This window comes from Pistacia vera, unplaced genomic scaffold, assembly GCF_008641045.1.
Source record: "Pistacia vera cultivar Batoury unplaced genomic scaffold, PisVer_v2 Contig78, whole genome shotgun sequence".
Taxonomy (NCBI): domain Eukaryota; kingdom Viridiplantae; phylum Streptophyta; class Magnoliopsida; order Sapindales; family Anacardiaceae; genus Pistacia; species Pistacia vera.
Genome location: NW_022196645.1, coordinates 1,051,110 through 1,060,743, shown reverse-complemented (window position 1 = coordinate 1,060,743; position 9,634 = coordinate 1,051,110). Strand labels below are relative to the sequence as shown.

The 9,634-nt window shown below is 32.0% G+C and overlaps 2 pseudogenes; both read left to right on the top strand.

Moving 5' to 3' along the window:
* The first annotated feature begins 82 nt into the window (after positions 1-82).
* LOC116116578 lies at positions 83-2,526 on the top strand (annotated as a pseudogene).
* Positions 2,527-2,701: 175 nt separating this feature from the next.
* On the top strand, positions 2,702-7,207 carry LOC116116610 (annotated as a pseudogene).
* The last annotated feature ends 2,427 nt before the right edge of the window (positions 7,208-9,634 follow it).

Genomic DNA, 9,634 nt, shown 5'->3' with positions numbered 1-9,634 from the left:
AAATTAAACCTCTGCAGAGAAGAACTAGAAGTAAATTAATAAATTCAAAAGCTCAGGAATTTGATTTTTCAGAGAAAAAAGAGAGCTCAGCAATGGCAAGTGGTGGCAGAGAGGTGGTGAGCAACAAGCAGGTTATATTCAAAGACTACGTATCTGGTTTTCCCAAAGAATCAGACATGTATATCACCCGCCAGTAGCTTGAGCTTGAAGGTGCCGGAGGCTCAAAATCGTTTTGTGAAGAATCTTTACTTGTCTTGTGATCCATACATGAGACTTTTGATGACAGAAGTCCAAGCTGACACTGTTTTCACTTCGTTAACTCCTGGCTCTGTAAGATTTTTGTAGCTTTATTTATCAAGATAGATTGCTTAACTTCGAATCTAATAAACTTTTCTTGGTGATGCAGCCAGTAACTGGACTTGGAGTGGCTAAAGTTGTGGATTCAGGGCACCCGGATTTTAACAAAGGTGACTTAGTTTGGGGGATGACAGGATGGGAAGAGTACAGCCTCATAAAATCACCAGAATCCCTTTTCAAAATCCATCACACTGATGTCCCCCTAAGTTATTATACAGGAATTCTTGGTGAGTGCTGTTCATTTTAGCAATCGACAACGGTTCTTCTCACAATTTCTAACTGTTCGTGTGATGATTTTGGCAACAGGAATGCCTGGAATGACAGCTTGGGCTGGTTTCTATGAGGTTTGTTCTCCTAAGAAAGGAGAAAACGTGTATGTTTCAGCAGCATCAGGTGCAGTTGGTCAACTTGTGGGGCAATTTGCAAAGTCGATGGGTTGTTATGTTGTTGGAAGTGCTGGAAGTAAAGAAAAGGTGAACCAACTTTAACTGGATTACTTTATTCTTTCATTAACTTTATGTGATTCTTGCATGCGGGACTGTTGTCCCTGACAAGGCTGGCCCGACGATTTTCTGGCACAAGCTTTGTGCTTCAAAGTTGTGACACAGGATTTCCATCTACCGACGCATGTTCCGCGTCGGAGAAGGCAATTATTCCGGTGGTGCCTGATAGTCAAAGTAGTTATTAATTAACTTAATAGAAGCCAATGTTTAGTTTATCTGACAATGATCAAGCAATTATCCAGTCATAGGCAAAAAGAGACCATTGTTTTAAAACCCAACCCGCTGTGACACCCGACAAGGTTCACAGGTCATGTGTGGATCGGTCTAACCTGTTGAATTAGTGGCATCAACAACAAATTTTTTTTTTTTAAAATTGCAATTTCTTAAATTCTTTTATATTACAAAAATACCCTACAAAATTGTGAATTAGCTCTAAAAATTTCAAACTTCTCAAAAAAAAATTACTATTAATCCCTAAATTTTTGAATATTTCAAAAATACTTTTGAAAATTACAAATTTATCTCTACAATATTAAAAAATATCATAAATCCCTCGAAACCTAAACTGAACCGGAGAGGCTGCCGATCCCAATTTAACCGACCGGTGTGGTTCGGGTTTTAAAAAAGTGAAAGAAACCTTATCTTGTTGACTTTATGGTTTCACTCATTGTGCACCATAAGTTTGGCCTCTTTTTTCCTTTTCCTTGGAAAACTTTGAAACGCAAAACATGTGGCAAGTGGCATATTATGGTCCACTTACAATACCCTTGATGTATCCTTACATATTGACTTTTTAATCATGATCCAAAATTTGACTGTATCGTGATCGAATGGTCCAGAATCCAGATAAGAGTAACGTTACTCTAATGACATACCAGAATTTTTTAAAGAAATTATATATGTAATTACTGATCAAGATTAATTAGAAGGGAGAAAGTGTTTTGACTAGAACTTTAATTTGTAATTTGGCGTTGTATGTTAGGTTGAACTTTTGAAGAACAAGTTTGGATTTGATGATGCTTTCAATTATAAAGAGGAGCATGACTTGGATGGAGCTTTGAAAAGGTAATTCCAACTCCAATTCACATTGCCATCACTTCATACTTTAAAGCTTTACGACATGGTAACTTAACATTGTATCAGAGTTAAAAATATCGATCTTTGCCTACAGGCACTTTCCTGAAGGCATCGACATCTACTTTGAGAACGTGGGGGGCAAAATGCTTGATGCAGTGCTCGTAAACATGAGAGTCAATGGGCGCATAGCTGTGTGTGGAATGATCTCACAATACAATCTTAAGCAGCCTGAGGGAGTACACAATTTGATGAACATTATTTTCAAGAGAATTCACATCAAAGGATTTGTGGTTTTTGATTATTATGCCCAGTACTCAAAGTTTCTTGATGAGGTGCTGCCTATGATCCGAGAAGGTAAGATTGTGTACGTTGAAGACATAGCTGAAGGCCTGGAAAATGCCCCTGAAGCTCTGATAGGATTGTTCAGTGGCAGAAATGTTGGGAAACAAGTAGTTGTAGTTGCCAAGGAGTGATTGATTCTATCCTACTGAATTTGTATTCTCTTAATAAAATGTGTTAATTTTCTATGCATTTGTATTTCTATTGTGTTTATGTTATTGGAGCTATGAAACCCTCTTTTTTTTTTAATATAAAAGAAAATATTTATTATAAGTAAGTCCATGTTAAAGTATATATAGTCAATAGCCAGGTTATTATATTGAGCAGTACTAAAATTACAATTTTTTCATACAATATTGATATGCCAACTCACGATTGGTCAGTTCGCAATGGATCTCATCTGCTTATATGCAAACTGACCAATTATGAGCTACCACCTCAGGGTTGTATAAAAAATTTATATGAAAAAATTATAAGTGTAGTTTTATTGTATTATATTATGTTCCAATAAAATAAATTTCATTTAATATATCTCATATAATTATGATCATCACGTATTCTTCTACTTACCCTGTTTAGCCGGTAAATATGGACAAAAAGTAAATTTAGACGGAATTGGATACAATCCAATTCAATCCAAATGAAATTCTATTAGATTTTGGACCGGATTATGGATTTGCAATCATAAATTTTAATGTGTATTTTTAATCAAATTTTGGTGTTTCTAATCAAATTTTCCTATTTTCAAATTAATTTTTGTATTTTAATTCATATCTATCAACTTTTTTTTTTTTCATTTTTTTTTCAAATTAATTGTATAACTAATTAGTTAATTAAAAAAATAATGTTATAATTAAATAATATGCTTATATAGAGTATAAGTCTTCAAATTACAAAATAAACTTGAATCAAAATTTAATTCATTAAATAAATTATTTCATAACTTATTTATAAATTAAAAAATATATACATAGAAATAGAATTAGTTAATGGCACCACTAGTCGTGGACAACACATTTGAACCCCATTGGCTGTCGATCAACAGTGATTTGATCGGTATTGACCGATAATTGACCACCATCGGCCATATCCAATATTTTGAATTTTATTATGAATTATGAATTAATTAATAACTTATTTAATATAATTTATTTTAATACAATTTTAAATGCTTATCAAAATATAAATTTTAAGTTATAAACAGATACAGAACAGTATGTTATTTTTGGTGAAAATTGAAGCCAATAAAGGGGTTTGGAGTGGCGAAAGTTTTGGATTCAGCACATCTAGGCTTCAGGGAAGGTGATTTGGTGTGGGGAACGGTTGGATGCGAAGAATACAGCATCATAACAACACCAGAACGGGTCTTCAAAATCCAGCCCACAGATGTACCACTTTCTTACTATACTGGGGTTATGGGAAAGTTTTATTTGTCTTCTCAATTATAATCCTCATCATTTTTACTTCAGTTGTTTCGTTTATACATTGCTTGAGAAAAGTTGTGAAAAATCCTGAAGCTCAGCTTGTTTTATTCATAAATTGGCATTGATTATTTTATAGGTATGCCTGGTTTGACTGCTTATGTTGGTTTGTTCGAAATTTGTTCTCCGAAACCTGGAGAATATGTCTTCATTTCAGCGGCATTTGGTGAAGTTGGGCAGCCTGTTGGGCAATTTGCAAAATTTATGGGTTGCCATGTTGTTGGAAGTTGTGGAAGTAGCGAAAAGGTAAGCAATTAAACAACTCTTACTCAAATTTCATCACTACGTTCTCTCTTTATAAGGTTTATTATCTTTATCGAATAACGATCTTGAAATGATTTATTTACTTTTCCATTTATTTTTTACCACATCAAATTATTTTATTATATATTTTGGATAATACTACATTTATAACTTAATCTCACAAACTTTCTCTCACAACCCCGACGTGACAGCTCGCAATTGATCAACTTATAAATGGGTATTACATACTCGCTATGGGTTACGTCTACTCAATTATAAACTGATCAATTGCGAGCTATTACTTTATGATTATAAGAGAAAGTTTATAAGATTGGGTTGTGAGTCAATTTTTATTGATATATTTTTATATGTATAATATTATCTGTTTCTTTAAATTTTGAAACTCTTACAATGATTTTTTTTTTTTTTTCCATTTTCTTAATAATAGGTTGAACTATTGAAGACTAGGTCTGGTTTTGACGATGCTTTCAATTAGAAAGATCAACCTGATTTGTACACAACCTTGAAAAGGTTAGTGTAAATAATTAATTACTCTAAATCTTAATTAATACATCTATTAATACAAGATATCTCAGTAGTGAATTTCCTTGTTAATTAATATTTGATTTAATTACGAGAGATGACAGCTTATATGCAGAATGTGTCATAATGGTGGCTGGTAGCAACTTTATTAAACAAAAGATTTAACCGATTATGTTGAAAGAAGTATCTACCCCTTTTTTAGTAGTGTTAGCTTATGCATGATCATAGACCCCACGTTGGTGTTCCCAAACATGAGAATGAACGGCCGCATTTCAGTATGTGGAATGATCTCGCAGTAAAATCTCGAGCAGCCCGAAGGCATTCGCAATCTAATGTGTGGAATGATCTCGCAGTAAAATCTCGAGCAGCCCGAAGGCATTCGCAATCTAATGTATCTTGTTTTCAAGAGGATTTCGATGCAAGGTTTCGTAGTTTTTGATTACTGCAGCGTTTATCCCAAGTTCCTGCACATGGTGCTGCCTTATATTAGAGACGGGAAGATTATATATCTGGAAGACCTGGCTGAAGGACTTGTCAACAGCCTTGTTGCTCTCGTTGGTATTTTTTCCGGCCGAAACATCGGCAAACAAGTAATGGTATATACAGTAAAACCTCTCTATAGTCATAATGTTGGAACTAACTAATTTTATTATTATGTGGAGGTTATAACTTAATAAACGTGTAGTTAAAAAAATTTATTATTTTATAATTTATGTTTTAGTAGTAAAATATTAAGATTTCAATTTATGTTTTAATAATATTATGATTTCAATTCAGCGCTTTAATTGCCTACTTTTGAAACGGATAGAAGATCATATTTTAAAACCAATAAAGATAATTGTCTTTGATGGAAAATGGTCATAGACAATTGTCAATTGTTTTAAACATTACAAAATTAGGACCCTTGATATTGATGAATTACAAATTACAAATGAAGTGGATGCGGAGAATCAAAGAGTCATAGTAGACTTGAGTGATCAGATTCGACAACTTCACTACACTAATCAAATGAATATTAATGTCTTCCTTAATCATCTAAAAGAGTAACAAGTCATGTATGTTTTAACAAAAGAAGAAATCATTTCTACGATTAAATAAGAAGAGAAAGTAAATAATTAATAAGGATGATAGTATAAAAATACAAAAAGTTTCATGTCAAGAAATTCTAAACATGCTTGAGAAGCTAGAATTGTTTTGGCTTTAACAAGAAAATGTACATGCTAGTAAGTAATGTACCCGCAAATGAAAAAATGTGGTAACAACTCTAAAACATAAATTATTATCCCAAACAACTTAAGATAAATATTTTATTTCATCTTAAACTTTTAATGTAATATACCATATATATTTTTGCAATATATTACTATGGAGAAGCAACTTTCCTTAAGATGTGAATTAAAAATATTATAACTTACTACAATGTGGAGTTTATTTTTATTTATAACTATCTTAAATTGAGAATATAATTTTTTATGACTACGTAAAGTTTATTCCTATATAGAGGTTTTATTGTATATAGACCACTCTCTCATTGTGTGATTATATATTGAGTGTCTAGAGAGAGAGAAAGCCTTATTGTAGTAAGCCTTGCTGGTACAAGGAAAGAAATAAATAGAACATCATTAAAGTTGTGTTTTATGATTAAAGTATGAGCAACCTAATAGGGGGATCAAACCAAGATGCAAAGATATCATGTAATCCATATCATGAAAAACGATGAATTAATATGTAAATAAAAGAGAAAATATAATCATATATGAGTCCTTGGGTTTTTGAAATAGTGTAAAAAGAAGTGTTTTGANCATTTTCTTAATAATAGGTTGAACTATTGAAGACTAGGTCTGGTTTTGACGATGCTTTCAATTAGAAAGATCAACCTGATTTGTACACAACCTTGAAAAGGTTAGTGTAAGTAATTAATTACTCTAAATCTTAATTAATACATCTATTAATATTGGATATCTCAGTAGTGAATTTCCTTGTGAATTAATATTTGATTTAATTACGAGAGATGACAGCTTATATGCAGAATATGTGTCATAATGGTGGCTGGTAGCAACTTTATTAAACAAAAGATTTAACCGATTATGTTGAAAGAAGTATAGACCCCTTTTTTAGTAGTGTTAGCTTATGCATGATCATAGACCCCACGTTAGAGCAAAGCTCTAACTCACACTACGCTCAGAATTGAATAATATAACTTTTTTTTTTTTACTGTTGTAAATGAAAGGTACTTCCCTGAAGGAATCAACATATATTTTGAGATTGGGGATGGGGGGTGGGGGGAGGGGAGGAGAGAGAGGGATAATGCGGTGTTCCCAAACATGAGAATGAACGGCCGCATTTCAGTATGTGGAATGATCTCGCAGTAAAATCTCGAGCAGCCCGAAGGCATTCGCAATCTAATGTGTGGAATGATCTCGCAGTAAAATCTCGAGCAGCCCGAAGGCATTCGCAATCTAATGTATCTTGTTTTCAAGAGGATTTCGATGCAAGGTTTCGTAGTTTTTGATTACTGCAGCGTTTATCCCAAGTTCCTGCACATGGTGCTGCCTTATATTAAGAGACGGGAAGATTATATATCTGGAAGACCTGGCTGAAGGACTTGTCAACAGCCTTGTTGCTCTCGTTGGTATTTTTTCCGGCCAAAACATCGGCAAATAAGTAATATATACAGTAAAACCTCTCTATAGTCATAATGTTGAAACTAACTAATTTTATTATTATGTGGAGGTTATAACTTAATAAAGGTGTAGTTAAAAAAATTTATTATTTTATAATTTATGTTTTGGTAGTACAATATTAAGATTTCAATTTATGTTTTAATAATATTATGATTTCAATTCAGCACTTTAATTGCCTACTTTTGAAACAGATAGAAGATCATATTTTAAAACCAATAAAGATAATTGTCTTTGATGGAAAATGATCATAGACAATTGTCAATTGTTTTAAGCATTACAAAATTAGGATAGGACCCTCGATATTGATGAATTACAAATTACAAATGAAGTGGATGAGGAGAATCAAAGAGTCATAGTAGACTTGAGTGATCAGATTCGACAACTTCACTACACTAATCTAATGAATATTAATGTCTTCCTTAATCATCCAAAAGAGTAACAAGTCATGTATGTTTTAACAAAAGAAGAAATCATATCTACAATTAAATAAGAAGAGAAAGTAAATAATTAATGAGAATGATAGTATAGAAATACAAAAAGTTTCATGTCAAGAAATTCTAAACATGCTTGAGAAGCTAGAATTGTTTTGGCTTTAACAAGAAAATGTCCATGCTAACGAGTAATGTACCCGCAAATGAAAAGATGTGGTAACAACTCTAGAACATAAATTATTGTCCCAAACAATTTAAGATAAATATTTTGTTTCATCTTAAACTTTTAATGTAATATACCATATATATTTTTGCAATATATTACTATGTAGAGGCAACTTTCCTTAAGACGGGAATTAAAAATATTATAACTTACTACTATGTGGATTTATTTTTATTTATAACTATCTCAAATTGAGAATATAATTTTTTATGACTACGTATAGTTTATTCATATATAAAGGTTTTATTGTATATAGACCTCTCTCTCATTGTGTGATTATATATTGAGTGTCTAGAGAGAGCGAGAAAGCCTTATTGCAGTAAGCCTTGCTGGTACAAGGAAAGAAATAAATAGAACATCATTGAAGCTGTGTTTTATGATACTTTAAAGTATAAGCAACCTAATAGGGGGATCAAACCAAGATGCAAAGATATCATGTAATCCATATCATGAAAAACGATGAATTAATATGTAAATAAAAGAGAAAATATAATCATATATGAGTCCTTGGGTTTAAGAAATAGTGTAAAAAGAAGTGTTTTGAATCATTGTTATTTGATCCGAACTTGTTCTAAAAAAATCGAGACATTTCGAATTATTTATAGACACGGACAAAGTCAAAGGAAACCTCTAAGAGTATTTCAATATTTGACTTGGACATGTAATAGATTCGAATCGAATCTCTTTAGAAATAAGATCTTTTTGTCTCATTGTACTACACCTGTTTTATGTGTAAATTTGTTCTTATATGTTGAATATCGTTCTAGGAGGAGTTGTGCATACTCCGTGGATATCGCCCGATCTTAAATGCAATTTCCTAAGCCATGTTTTACACATACAAGGCAATGAATTTGCAGGAATTTGGAGGAGTAAACTACAAAGGTAGCAATCAAATTCATCGATTTAAATTATTTTAATATTTTTTATTAGACTAGTGGACAAGAGAAAACCAAATTTATAGCTAGGGCTTTCTGCTTCTTTTGTCTTATTGCAAACTCGACCTTTCGTTTGTTTTGCAAGTGAAATCTTATTATTTCCGGGGACAAAAATGTGTTCTACTAAAATTTGATAGCCAATTAATCTCAACCCCGGATGGTATTTGAAATTTTATCACAGTGATATATGTCGGATCCAGATATATGGTAAGTGGATATTTAAAGGTATTGTCCACTTTGAGACCAATGACATATGATAGGTAGGTTTCCGAAGATATTATTTGTTTTAGACCATTAGACCTACACGATTTTGTCCTAAAAAAGCACCTCTAAGTGGTGAGAGTGTCCTTGTACTATATAAGCAACTAAGCCCGTGTCTCCTATATTAATTAATTTGGTTACATTTGATCCATTAAACTCGCTTTTAGTTAATTTCCTACATATTTCACTCCCTCAATTACATCATATCTTGTTAATTTGTTAGGATTTTGTATTGGTAGTTTATTATTTCTTTGTAAATAAGATTTTATATCTTTTCTTGGTTACTTTGATTTGTTTTCCTTCAAATATTTATTTTAATTTTAGGAAACTAATCTAGATATTTCTCTTTATTTTCCTCTTATATTTTGTAGAAGTAATATTAATTATTCTTCCTTAAAATAAGATTTTATTTGTTTAATTAATTAATTATTCTTTCTTAAATAAGGCTTTTGAAGATGAGAGGTCGGTGAATCTTTTGGTGGTGACAATTTGGACACAGTCTGGGCTGAATTTGCTTTCCATTTGCTGTTGAATCGCAAACCCTAAGAGAAGTGTAT